The following is an 11949-nucleotide window of genomic DNA, read 5'->3' on the forward strand; positions in this document are numbered from 1 at the left end:
TTCAAGGTAACAAACATTCTCTAGAATTTCTCTTAGACCAAACCCATAGTTGGTGATAGAACTAGAATAGATATTTTTTGTTTCCTAATCACACGGCCCATATCCTTGCTTTTCTATCAATCTCTAATTCTAATCTTCCTCCCCAATCTAATATTATGGTGCCGGTATAGACCGAAATTCCGTTATGGTCCAATTCTGGCTGGCATTAGATACGGGGATTTGCAATACCTGATTGATCACAATTCTGTATATGCCATTTACTCTAGAAGTTCCTAAGGAATTCATCAGAGGAGTGTTGGCAATAAAAATTGTTTGTTCTTGCATATCCATCCTAGTTTTCCAAATTGATCTCGCGAACACATATAATTAAGAAGAATAGGTGAGTGATTCGTATACTGCATCCCTTTCTTTTATCAACGGTTCTACCAATTGATATGTTTCCACAAATAATTGAAGTTCAATTTCTTGATCTATATCTTCAATTTTTGGAAATTTGTAAAATTCTTCTGCTAAGCCCCGATCAATGAATCTATAAAACACTTCAAATTGTATCTTATTAAATCCATGTATTGTAGACATTTCCTCAGTTCCATCCCTAAGCATTTTTTTATTTCTCATTTATAGGGAAAAAAATCCCATTATTTGCTCAATCTTCATCAAATCATGTGGATCAATATAGCAATGATGGAATTGATATTCTATTTATTGAATCACATGAAATTTGACCTAACTCCATATAATATATGGAATATATGAAATACATGTGAAGGAGGGATAACGAGAATTTGATACTCAAATTGTAATTTGCAACAGATACAAATGAATGGAGTTTTGTCTAGAATATCAAAACAATTTGTATAGAATACCAAACCAAAAGGTGATCCAATTTCTACCATTATTATGATATTCCGTATTCCAATCCGATTGGATACCATAAATGTATTCAGGATTTTCTTTTTCCTAGCACTTAACTTTTTCGTGGGTTCAATTGTTCAAAAAAGAATACGTAGAGAAGAGAGAGATTTTTACCTTTTTTTTTTTTTTTAAGTCAAATTCGTAGAATAGGATTGAAATGTGTAAAAAAGCTGATATTTATTAAACATGTGCAAATATAAATAGAGCTATCTATCTGCACTTTCCTTCTTTTTTTTATTATCTTGTTTTGTTAGGGACAGAAAGAACCTGTCATCCTCTATCAAAATTTTGACTTTTAATATTCAATCTATTCGCTGAAAAATTGTAAAAGTTGAATCAAAGTATGATAATTTGCTCAAAATTTTCTAAAATTACCTTCCCTATAGGTATCATATACATATAAGATACCCGATTTATCTGTTTAAAAAATTTATGTTATGGGGTTTACATATACCCCTAATTGCTGTTATAATTGAAATTGACAAGCCTACTTTTCTTTTAGTGGAAAAAAAAGGATTAGTTATGTATCAATTTGGATTTTCTCATATTATTAGGGAAATAAAATTTTCGATTCAAATTCAAGAACTGTTCATGAATTCATGGTCAATAGTTAACAGTTCAAATTTGTCTTGAATTTTTACTTTTGTGATTGAAAATCCACATCCACATTTGGTTTTTCACTAAAAAAGGGAAGGGAATTTTTTCATATATTTTGTATCACTTTGGCGGCATGGCTGAGTGGTAAGGCAGGGGACTGCAAATCCTTTTTCCCCAATTTAAATACGGGTGTCGCTTGATCAACAAAAGGATCGAAATACCTTATTTTGGTTTGCTGATGAAACTTACCCATTTTTTTCCAACCGAAGCAAGCAGAAGAAAAGGACTCTTGATACTTGCTTGATTCTAAGCATCCGGAGGTTTTCTTTTGTTCTTTAAAATGCTGTAAATACTTACATCTACGGTTTAAGGAAAGATTACAATATTGAAAAAGAACTTGTAAATCTTGATATGATAGCCCTTCCGCTACTAATGCAATGTCTATTGACTGGGTCTTGAATTAGATTGGATAGCGAGACGGTGGATCCAATGAAATTATTAGTTGCGAAAAGGGCGGAAGATACTTTGTATACATACTCATGAAAGTCTTTGAGTACTCCGGGATTCTTTCAATATTAATTAGAATGAATGGATAATTGGCTTTGACTTATTTATATATGTATTTATTATATATTTTTATTTGAATATATTATGTATTTGTTTATGTATTTTTTTCAATATATAAAGAATATGTAAATATTTTTCCATATTTTACTTATATTGAACTTATAATTTCTATTTAAAATACAAAAAGAAATTCTTACTTTAATCTCTAATATTTTTACTTTAATCTTTAATCAAGAACGTGTAATAAGACGTCTTCGATTGTTTCATAGAGCCAATCGGAGACGTAGATCAAATGGGAAAGCTGGGAAAGAAAGAAATGAGGGTATGCGATAGATAGTGATCTATATTTAATAAAAAATAAGATGAAGGGCACCAAAAGAAAGAATAGGTTTTATTATTACCACATGTTAGTAACAACCTTTTGCTACTTCAGTCAAAAGGTTGTCTTGCGTATTTTGCTGGTGCTTAATGTTTTCCAATTATACCAGAAATCTTATAATTATAAGAACGCGTTATAATTGGATTTATTGGATTGTTTTATCAACATTGTTAGGTCATAACCCCCCCTTTGACTCTGCACCAGTGATTTTTTTATTATTAGTGAACAATAATTGAATAATTCCTTCATTTTTTTTAGAGACGGAGAACATCATTCACATGGATACAGTAAGAATCGCTTGGGCTGCTGTAATGATAGCATTTACATTTTCCCTTTCACTTGTAGTATGAGGTAGAAGTGGACTCTAAAAGTACTACTAATTGAATTTAAGAACCAAACTGTATCAATTTTGACCTACAAAGCCTTTTTTTATTTTAATTTCACTATTTAAATTAAAATTCCATTTTCAAATGGAAATAAAAAACATCTTCATTTCGAAACGGTGTTTAATTCTAGTGGAGTAATGGATTCTATGAATAATATATGAACTCTTTCAATCAAACAAATATTGCAATTATTCCCATGTTTGTATTTTGAAAGGAATACAAATGGTAGGACATTGTCTTTCGATTACTTGCAATTATTGATTGGAATCAACACAAATTAAATAGAACTAGACGAAGAAATAGAATTGGGACACGACACTATGTAATTTATATATGGAATTGATATCTATATATATGAAGATAATAATGTAGATTGATATATTAAATTAACCTGTATCTTCAGACAATGAACTTTATACAGTACAATGACAATACTAGATAGTATGGTAGAAAGAAAAATATGAATCTTTCTTTCTACCATACTATCGTCTCTCATAGAATACTGTTGATTCTATTTTGTTCATTTCATTAATTTAATAGCAAAATTGGAACCTTTTTCATTTTATTTCTTTTCTTCAATCATTGATAAGAACTAAAAAGTCAAGTTTAATTCAAATTAATCGCTCTGACTTACTGTTTTTACATATATTATAAGTAAAAAAGCAATAGGACCTAGAATGAATAGGGCAGCAGCAATAAATGCAATAATATTTACTTCCATAATTTCATCGTTTGATTTTTCTTTAATTGGCAATAACTGGGATTTAATCCCATAGAGATGATAAATCCTTCGTCTGTAAATTCAATGATATGAATTACGTCTCGATGTAATCGAATTGGATCAATATCATGAATAACAATATCAGGGCTATCATATTGATTCATCATCAAGAATTGAATAGCATAACATAGGAAGATCTTTTATCCATACTGACTTTGAAGGTTGATTCCTAATCCAATAAAAATTCCTTTAAATTAATTTAAATTTCAAATTTAAATTTTGATTTATCATGCCTTTCCATTCTTTTTTTCCATAACTTACCGCCTTCCTTGTACAATCATCTGATGAAGTATCATCTAAGTGCCTTTACACTGACCTTATTGTTGATTTTAACCAAACCCAAACAAACAATCAAAATGAAAAAAAAAGAGGGATCCAGTTGGGAATGAAATTCGGTTATTTGTACTCCCTTTCATAGAAAAATGGAGAGACAAATTGGTGTATTTTTGTTATTTTATTGGATTTGGATCCATCGGGACTGATGGAGCTCGAATCCGCAACTTCCGCCTTGACAGGGCAGTGCCTTAACCAATTGAACTACAATCCCAGGAAAATAACATAATAAAATAAATTGTACAGTATACATATTCTTAATGATTTCATTCAAACCCTTTCGATTTAGATTTTCGATTAGAATTGTACAGTATACCTATTCTATCCATATGGATATATGCTTGAGCAAAAGCGGCGTCGATTACTAATAATCTTTTCGTTATTGCCAAATCAATTGGATAATCAATCTTTCAATGAAAAAGTTCAGTTTTCTTTATTTTACTCTTGTCCTTAGCTTTTACATTTACCGATCCTGATATGAATCTAGATCATTAGAAAAATGTTGGTGTGAGAAGGTTATGACCAAGAGCAAGCTAGCTTGAAGTGTTAGCAACAAGTAGGCTTTTGGTGATGCTCTTGGGAATGGTTGTGTGTGAGTTGTGTTTTTAGGTTTTAGTTATGGTGTTTTCTGGTTTTTAGGGTTCCTAGAGTGTTCTAAGGTGTTGAAGAAGAGATGAGAAGAAGGGGACCATGTTGGTTTTTGAAAACGAGGCTTAGATGTATAGCTATCTCATTCATTTAACAATATAAGCTTAAAATTACAACTAGTTCACACATGCCAAGCATGTGAGCTTACAAAATGAGTAAAGTATTTGAAATTTAAAAAGTAAAATGGTCAAAACCTAATTTTCATACACAAAAGAGGTAAAAACTAGCTGCAACATGTCTATTCCAAATATAGTAAAAAGTGGCACATGGTTTGAACTAAGTTCCTATTGTTTAACTAGTTTGGGTAAACAACCAAACTAGCTTCACCTACTTAGTTCCCCTTTCTATCTGCTTATGAAACTTGGTTTGAAGCATCCTGGATCATCAATAAATATTGTTACAAGATCTAGGAAAGTTCTGGAACTGGATCATGGGCCAAACAGCTCCGAAACTCCATCATCTCCATACTGGGCCCATCAGATACAGCAATCTGTTTGGAATAGAAAATGAACTTTCCCATGTCATTTTGACCTGAAATTTGAACCGTAGTATTCTATATATGTCTGTAGACATCCCTCAACATTTCAGACCAAAAATCCTTTTGTAACCTGAGGTATAAGATAAACAGTGGACCTATATTGCTGGAAATTATGAATCCGGCACCATAGGCATTTCAACCATAATGTTCCTACTCTTTTATGCATAGTTTTGCCTATGCTTGTGGATACATAACTTAGGCACAAAACATTATCAAAATATACCTTGCATCAATTAAAAACAAACAAAAAATATAAACTCATAAAAGGAAAGGAGGTGATACCAAGGTGTGCATGCTAGCTGGTGGCATGCACCATCAAGTGGCAAAATTGCCACACTTCAACGAAAAAAAGAATTTGTAGGGAAAAAAAGTTAAATAGAGTAACTAAATAATGGTAGAGATATATAAAAAAAATTTACTTTTTTCCTATTGGGATCGACCATTTCGGGAAAATAACAAATGGATTATATCATGGCAAATCAGTGATTTATTAGGTTGAGCTAGATTTGAACCAGCGTAGGCATATTGCCAATGAATTTACAGTCCATCCCCATTAACCGCTCGGGCATCAACCCATGACAAGAAGAAGCAATTTCATGCTTATTGATAATCCATGATCAACTTCCTTTCATAAAACCCTACCCCCAGGGGAAATCGAATCCCTGTTGCCTCTTTGAAAGAGAAATGTCCTGAACCACTAGATGATGGGGGCATACTTGCCCGACCTCCATCATACTATGCTCATAGTATGAATAGTTTTTTAAAATTGTCAATATACAATATAATGGAATGAGAATGGTATGACTCAATACAAAGGATAGCACTTTTCGGTGAGCAATTGGTCTGCCAAAAAGGGGAATTAAACCCCATTCTTACGCTTTCATTCATCGATTCAATCATTGTTAAGATCAGGCTGGCATACTTCTTCCTCACACTAAGATAGGAAATTCAAATAAAAAAAACGATAAGTTATTGAAGTTTTTTCTCTAAATTTTTTCCGTTCAGAGCACAAGCCGAATTTCTTCATCAACGATTGCTTTGATGAAATATTTCGGGGCTATGTTGAATTGGTAGGTACATGTATCAATCAATTGAATTTCGTTACAATGGAAAATAATGGAAAGAAATTAGGGTTGGCCGGTCTAAAAACAATTCATTGCATTGATATTTATCAACTACAATATCAATAAACCTTTTTTTACCTACACTTACTAGTATATTCATTACTCACTCGGTAAATCAAATTGAGCATTCCTAAATGACCCACTATGCATCTAAGATATATCCATCACATAGATTATAGCCTATAAACTTATAAGATATACTTACTCATAGTAACTACCGGTTTATTCAAGAGTTGAAGTAAACGGGCCATTTTAACTCAGTGGTAGAGTAACGCCATGATAAGGCGTAAGTCATCGGTTCAAATCTGATAAGGGGCTTTGGTTTTTTCATAAAACTCCAACGGCAGTATTCATATTTATAGAGATATCATTGCCATTTGTAATAGAAAAGTGAGAAACCATAAAATGTAATTGTAATATAATTAATTTTTCCATTGAAATTCTATCAAATACTAATGAAGTGTAGTAATTTCTAGTACTTATAAAGTTGAACATTTGTTATTATGTTTATTATATTGTTATAAATATTATAATGATAAGTTTATCATGAATAATGTTAAGTTGTCTACTTGAATCTCCAAATATTCCTATTACTTTATTCTATTATTCCAATCAAATCAATTAGAAATCAACAAAAGAAAAAGTAAGTGGACCTAACCTATTGAATCATAACTATATCCACTATTTTGATATTAAAATTCGATTAGAGATAAAATTGGAACAGTGGTTCTTTTTTTTTTTTTCCATTTCATATTTCTTTGGACCACACGGGAATCTGTCAATATTTCCTATTAAAGCTTCTTGTTTCTAGATGTTGTATTAGAATGCCATTCCATTTCCTTGCTTTCCAGCGAAAGATTTATTCCAAGTACAACACACACAAGAGGGGTTTAAAACACCTTTCTTTGATTCCAGCACACAAGACAAGATCACTTTCTATTTTATTATATATATTTCATAATTTATAAGTATTTATTTTAGATATTTAGATAGATATCTATCAGATCATGGTTTCATGTAACAAATATTTCCATCCATGTGGATACATACAATATTTTTGTTTGATAATCAGATGGAAAATGGATGCAAGAAAGAGCTTTTATTTATAGTCTCCTATTAATAAATTCAATACCCTATTAATTTAATTAAATATAAATAATAGAATAAAATAAATAGACTAGGAAGTTTATTAAAAGAAAATGAAAGAGTAAAATAGAAAGTAATAAAATATATGATACTGTAGTAGTTTAAGACACATACGAATTCTCATTTTTATTAATTTTCCCAATGGGATTCAAGAATAAGATTAGTTGATGGAACAAGAGGAATATATCTGGGGATCTATCGGTAGCGACAAAAGGGATCGCTTGTTTCCTGAACATTTCTTTTCAAATCAAATAAAAAATGCTTCTATTTAATTGATGAGTCATAAGAAAATTCATGGCTCAGGTGGTTATGAAGAATAGGAAAGGATAACCGAATTAAGATTAGGGATTTTACTTTACTAGGTCGAATTAGAGACCAATAATTTTTTTTTTATATTCAAAACCTATTCGAAAGAAGGGGCAATGGATGAGAAATCAAATCATACATAAATGATAAAAGCCCCAACATCTTGAAAATGCTACGAGGTGCTCGAAAATGGTTGAAGTAGTTGAATAGGAGGATCATTATGACTATAGCCGTTGGTAAATTTACCAAAGATGAAAATGATTTATTTGATATTATGGATGACTAGTTATGGAGGGACCATTTCGTTTTTGTAGTAGTCAAGTCTATTGCCCTTTCTTTGTGTCTATTTCACCTTAGGGGGTTGGTTTACAGGTACAACCTTTGTAACTTCATGGTATACCCATTGATTAGTAAGTTCCTATTTGGAAGGCTGCAACTTCTTAACCGCCGTAGTTTCTACTCCTGCTAATGGTTTAGCACACTCTTTTTTGTTACTATGGAGCCCTGAAGCACAAGGAGATTTTACTCGTTGGTGTCAATAAGGCGGTCTATGGACTTTTGTTGCTCTTCACGGTACTTTCAGACTAATAGGTTTCATGTTATAATAATTTGAACTGGCTTGATCTATTTAATTATGACCTTATAATGAAATCGCATTCTCCCGTCCAATTGCGGTTTTTGTTTTTGTATTCTTGATTTATCCGCTAGGTCAGTCTGGTTGGTTCTTTGCACCAAGTCTTGGTGTAGCAGATATATTTCGATTCATCCTCTTTTTGCAAGGGTTTCATAACTGGACATTGAACCCATTTCATATGATGCGAGTTGCTGGGGTATTGGGTGCTGCTCTGCTATGCGCTATTCATGGTGCTACCATAGAAAATACTTTATTTGGAGATGGTGATGGTGCGGCTTTTAACCCAACTCAAGCTGAAGAAACTTATTCAATGGTCACCGCTAGCCACTTTTGGTCCCGAATATTTGGGGTTGGTTTTTCGAATAAACATTGGTTACATTTCTTTATGTTATTTGTACCAATTACCGATTTATGGATGAATACTCTTGGAGTAGTTGGTCTAGCCTTGAATCTACGTGCATATGACTTTGTTTCTTAGGAAATCCATGCAGCGGAAGATATGGAATTTAAGACTTTCTACACCATAATTATTCTCTGAAACGAAGGTATTCATGCTTGGATTGCGACTCAAGATCAACCTCATGAAAACCTTATATTCCCTGAGGAGGTTCTACCCCATGGAAATGCTCTTTATTGGAACTTTAGCTTTAGCTGGTTGTGACCCAGAAACCACCGGGTTTCGCTTGGTGGGCTAGAAATGCTCGACTTATCAACTTCTTCAGTAAACTACTCGGGGCTCATGTAGCTCATGTCGGATTAATCATATTCTGGACCAGATCAGTAAACCTATTTGAAGTGGCTCATTTCGTACTAAAGAAGCCGATGTATGAACAAGGATTAATTTTACTTCCCCACCTAGCCACTCTAGGTTGGGGGGTAAGTCTCGGGGAGGAAGTTCTAGAGACCTTTGCATACTTTGTATCTAGATAATTCACTTAATTTCCTATACAGTATTGGGCTTTATAGTATTTATCATGCACTTTTGGGACTTGAAACTCTTGAAGAATCTTTTCCATTCTTTGGTTACGTATGGAAAGATATAAATAAAATGATTACAATTTTAGGGATTCACTTAATCTTGTTTGGTATAGATGCTTTTTTTCTAGTGTTCAATGCTCTTTATTTTGGGGGTGTCTATGATACCTACGCTCCGAGGGGAGAGAAGGGGGGGGGGGGGGGGAGATGTAAGAAAAATTACCATATTGGCTATTAGCCCAAGTATTGTATTTGGTTATTTACTAAAATACCCTTTTAGGGGAGAAGGGTGGACTGTTAGTCTAGACGATTTGGAAGATATAATTGGAGGGCATGTATGGTTAGGTTCCATTTGTATACTTGGTGGAATATGGCATATCTTAACCAAACCCTTTGCATGGGCTCGCCGTGCACTTGTATGGTCTGGAGAGGCTTACTTGTCTTATAGTTTAGGTGCTTTATCTGTTTTTGGTTTTATTGCTTGTTGCCTTGTCTCGTTCAATAATACCACTTATCCTAGTGAATTTTATAGGCCTACTGGACCGGAAGCTTCTCAAGCTCAAGCATTTACTTTTCTAGTTAGAGACCAACGTCTTAGGGCTAATGTGGGATCTGCTCAAGGACCTATCGGTTTAGGTAAATTTCTAATGCACTCCCTGACTGGGGAAGTTATATTTGCAGGAGAAACTATGCATTTCTGGGATCTTGCTTCCTGGTTAGAACCTCTAAGGGGCCTCAATGGTTTGGACTTGAGTAGGCTGAAAAAAGACATCCAGCCCTGGCAAGAATGATGTTCTATAGAATATATGACTCATGCTCCTTTAGATTACTTAAACTTCGTGAGGGTGTAGCGACCGAGATCAATGCAGTCAATTATGTCTCTTATAGAAGTTGGTTAGCTACCTCTTGTTTTATTCTAGGATTTTTCCTATTTGTAGGTCATTTATGGCATGCGGGGAAGGGATCATGCAAGTGCTACAGGAAGTGAAAAAGGAATTGATCATGATTTTGAACCTGTTCTTTCCATGACTCCTTTCAATTGAGACAGGAAGTGATGAGAATCCGCCCGAACCCACACAACCGACAACCCGCTAGAGTGCTAACCAGATACGGATGAAGACCAGGCTCATCACTAAAGCTCAAGCTAAGAGGTTTAGGGATAAAATTTCTACCTTTATCCAGGGAGTAATTCATTCTCAAGAGGGCTTCTCTGATACGAACCTAGGACGACATGCTCTTAAACCCATATTATATTAGTCCGGATCTCAATTAAGTTCAAGTTCTAATGGAATGGACCTCAACCTCTAACCAACCTGTGGTTAGAAACCTTGGTATAATGTAGACGCCACAATAGGGGATGGAAAACCTATTGATAAGTCAAGCTAAAACAACAAATTCTCTAATGGTGTTTTAGGTGTTCTCAAAGAAGAAAGAGATAATTAATCTCACAAGTATTTTCTCAATCAAATCAAAGTTGTATTCTAATTGAAAAATAAGTCTTTAAATAGGCTTCAAAATAAACCCTAAAAACCCTAGGAAAAGCCGGCCACACATAAAGAAACCTAGTTGGCCGCAACTATACTTCCTTTCCTAATCTAAGTTTGATTAATTAATTCCTTTATATTAAATTAGAAATTAATTAATTTATAATAAAATAAAAACCTTCCTAAAGTTATTTGTCCAGAAAATAAATAAATAAAAACCCAAAAAGAAATAAAGTCAATCACAAATTAGGTAACGAGTTGACTTTGACATCTAGGCTGAATTATGTTGTTAACCGAGCTAACTTATGTCTGCCTGATGTCCGAGCTAACTTATGACCTATCCGAGCTAACGGCTGTCTGTCCGAGCTAACTTATGTCTGGCCGAGCTAACTGATGTCTGTCCGAGCTAAGTTGCATCCGATGTCCGAAGTCCGAGATCAGATGTCCGAGGTAAGGCTCTGATGTCCGAGACAAAGGTGTCCGATATAAAATGTCCGATGTATGGGTATCCGATGGATCAGCCTCCACCACTTGGATACTTAAAATAGTCCTTTTATCCTCAAGTATGGACAAGCCCTTTTGAGAATGAATTACTCTCTGGATAAAGGCAGCAAGGTTATCCTTAAACCTCTTAGCTTGAGCCCTAATGATCGGTCCAGTCTTCATCCGTATCGGATCAGTAACCCAGCGAGTTGTCGGTGGTGTGAACTCGGGTGGGTTCGCATCATTCCCCTCCTTTTGAAAAGGAATTGTCCTCAAATCAAAGTCATCACCTGCAGCAAACGGAGATATATTAGCAACATTAAAGGTGGCACTAACACTATACTCACTCGGTAAATCAAGTTTGTAGGCATTGTCGTTTATCCTCTCCAAAACTTGAAAAGGTCCATCGCCCCTCGGCATTAGTTTGGATTTCCTTGGTTCAAGAAACCTTTCTTTCCTTAAATGCAGCCACACCCAATCTCCAGGTTCAAACACCTTTGATTTTTGGCCTTGATTAGCCACCTTTGCATATTGCTTGGTCCTCCTCTCAATATTTGCTCGTGCCTTCTCATAAATCTGCTTTACAAATTCAGCTTTTTGTTTTCCATCTAGATTAGCACGCTCATTTAAAGGTAAATGATGCAAACTCGCCC

The 11949-nt window shown here is 34.0% G+C and overlaps 1 pseudogene; it reads left to right on the forward strand.

Moving 5' to 3' along the window:
• Nucleotides 1-8935: 8935 nt before the first annotated feature.
• Nucleotides 8936-10372, forward strand: LOC132799807 (photosystem II CP43 reaction center protein-like; annotated as a pseudogene).
• Nucleotides 10373-11949: the final 1577 nt, after the last annotated feature.

This window comes from Ziziphus jujuba, chromosome 11, assembly GCF_031755915.1.
Source record: "Ziziphus jujuba cultivar Dongzao chromosome 11, ASM3175591v1".
Classification (NCBI taxonomy): domain Eukaryota; kingdom Viridiplantae; phylum Streptophyta; class Magnoliopsida; order Rosales; family Rhamnaceae; genus Ziziphus; species Ziziphus jujuba.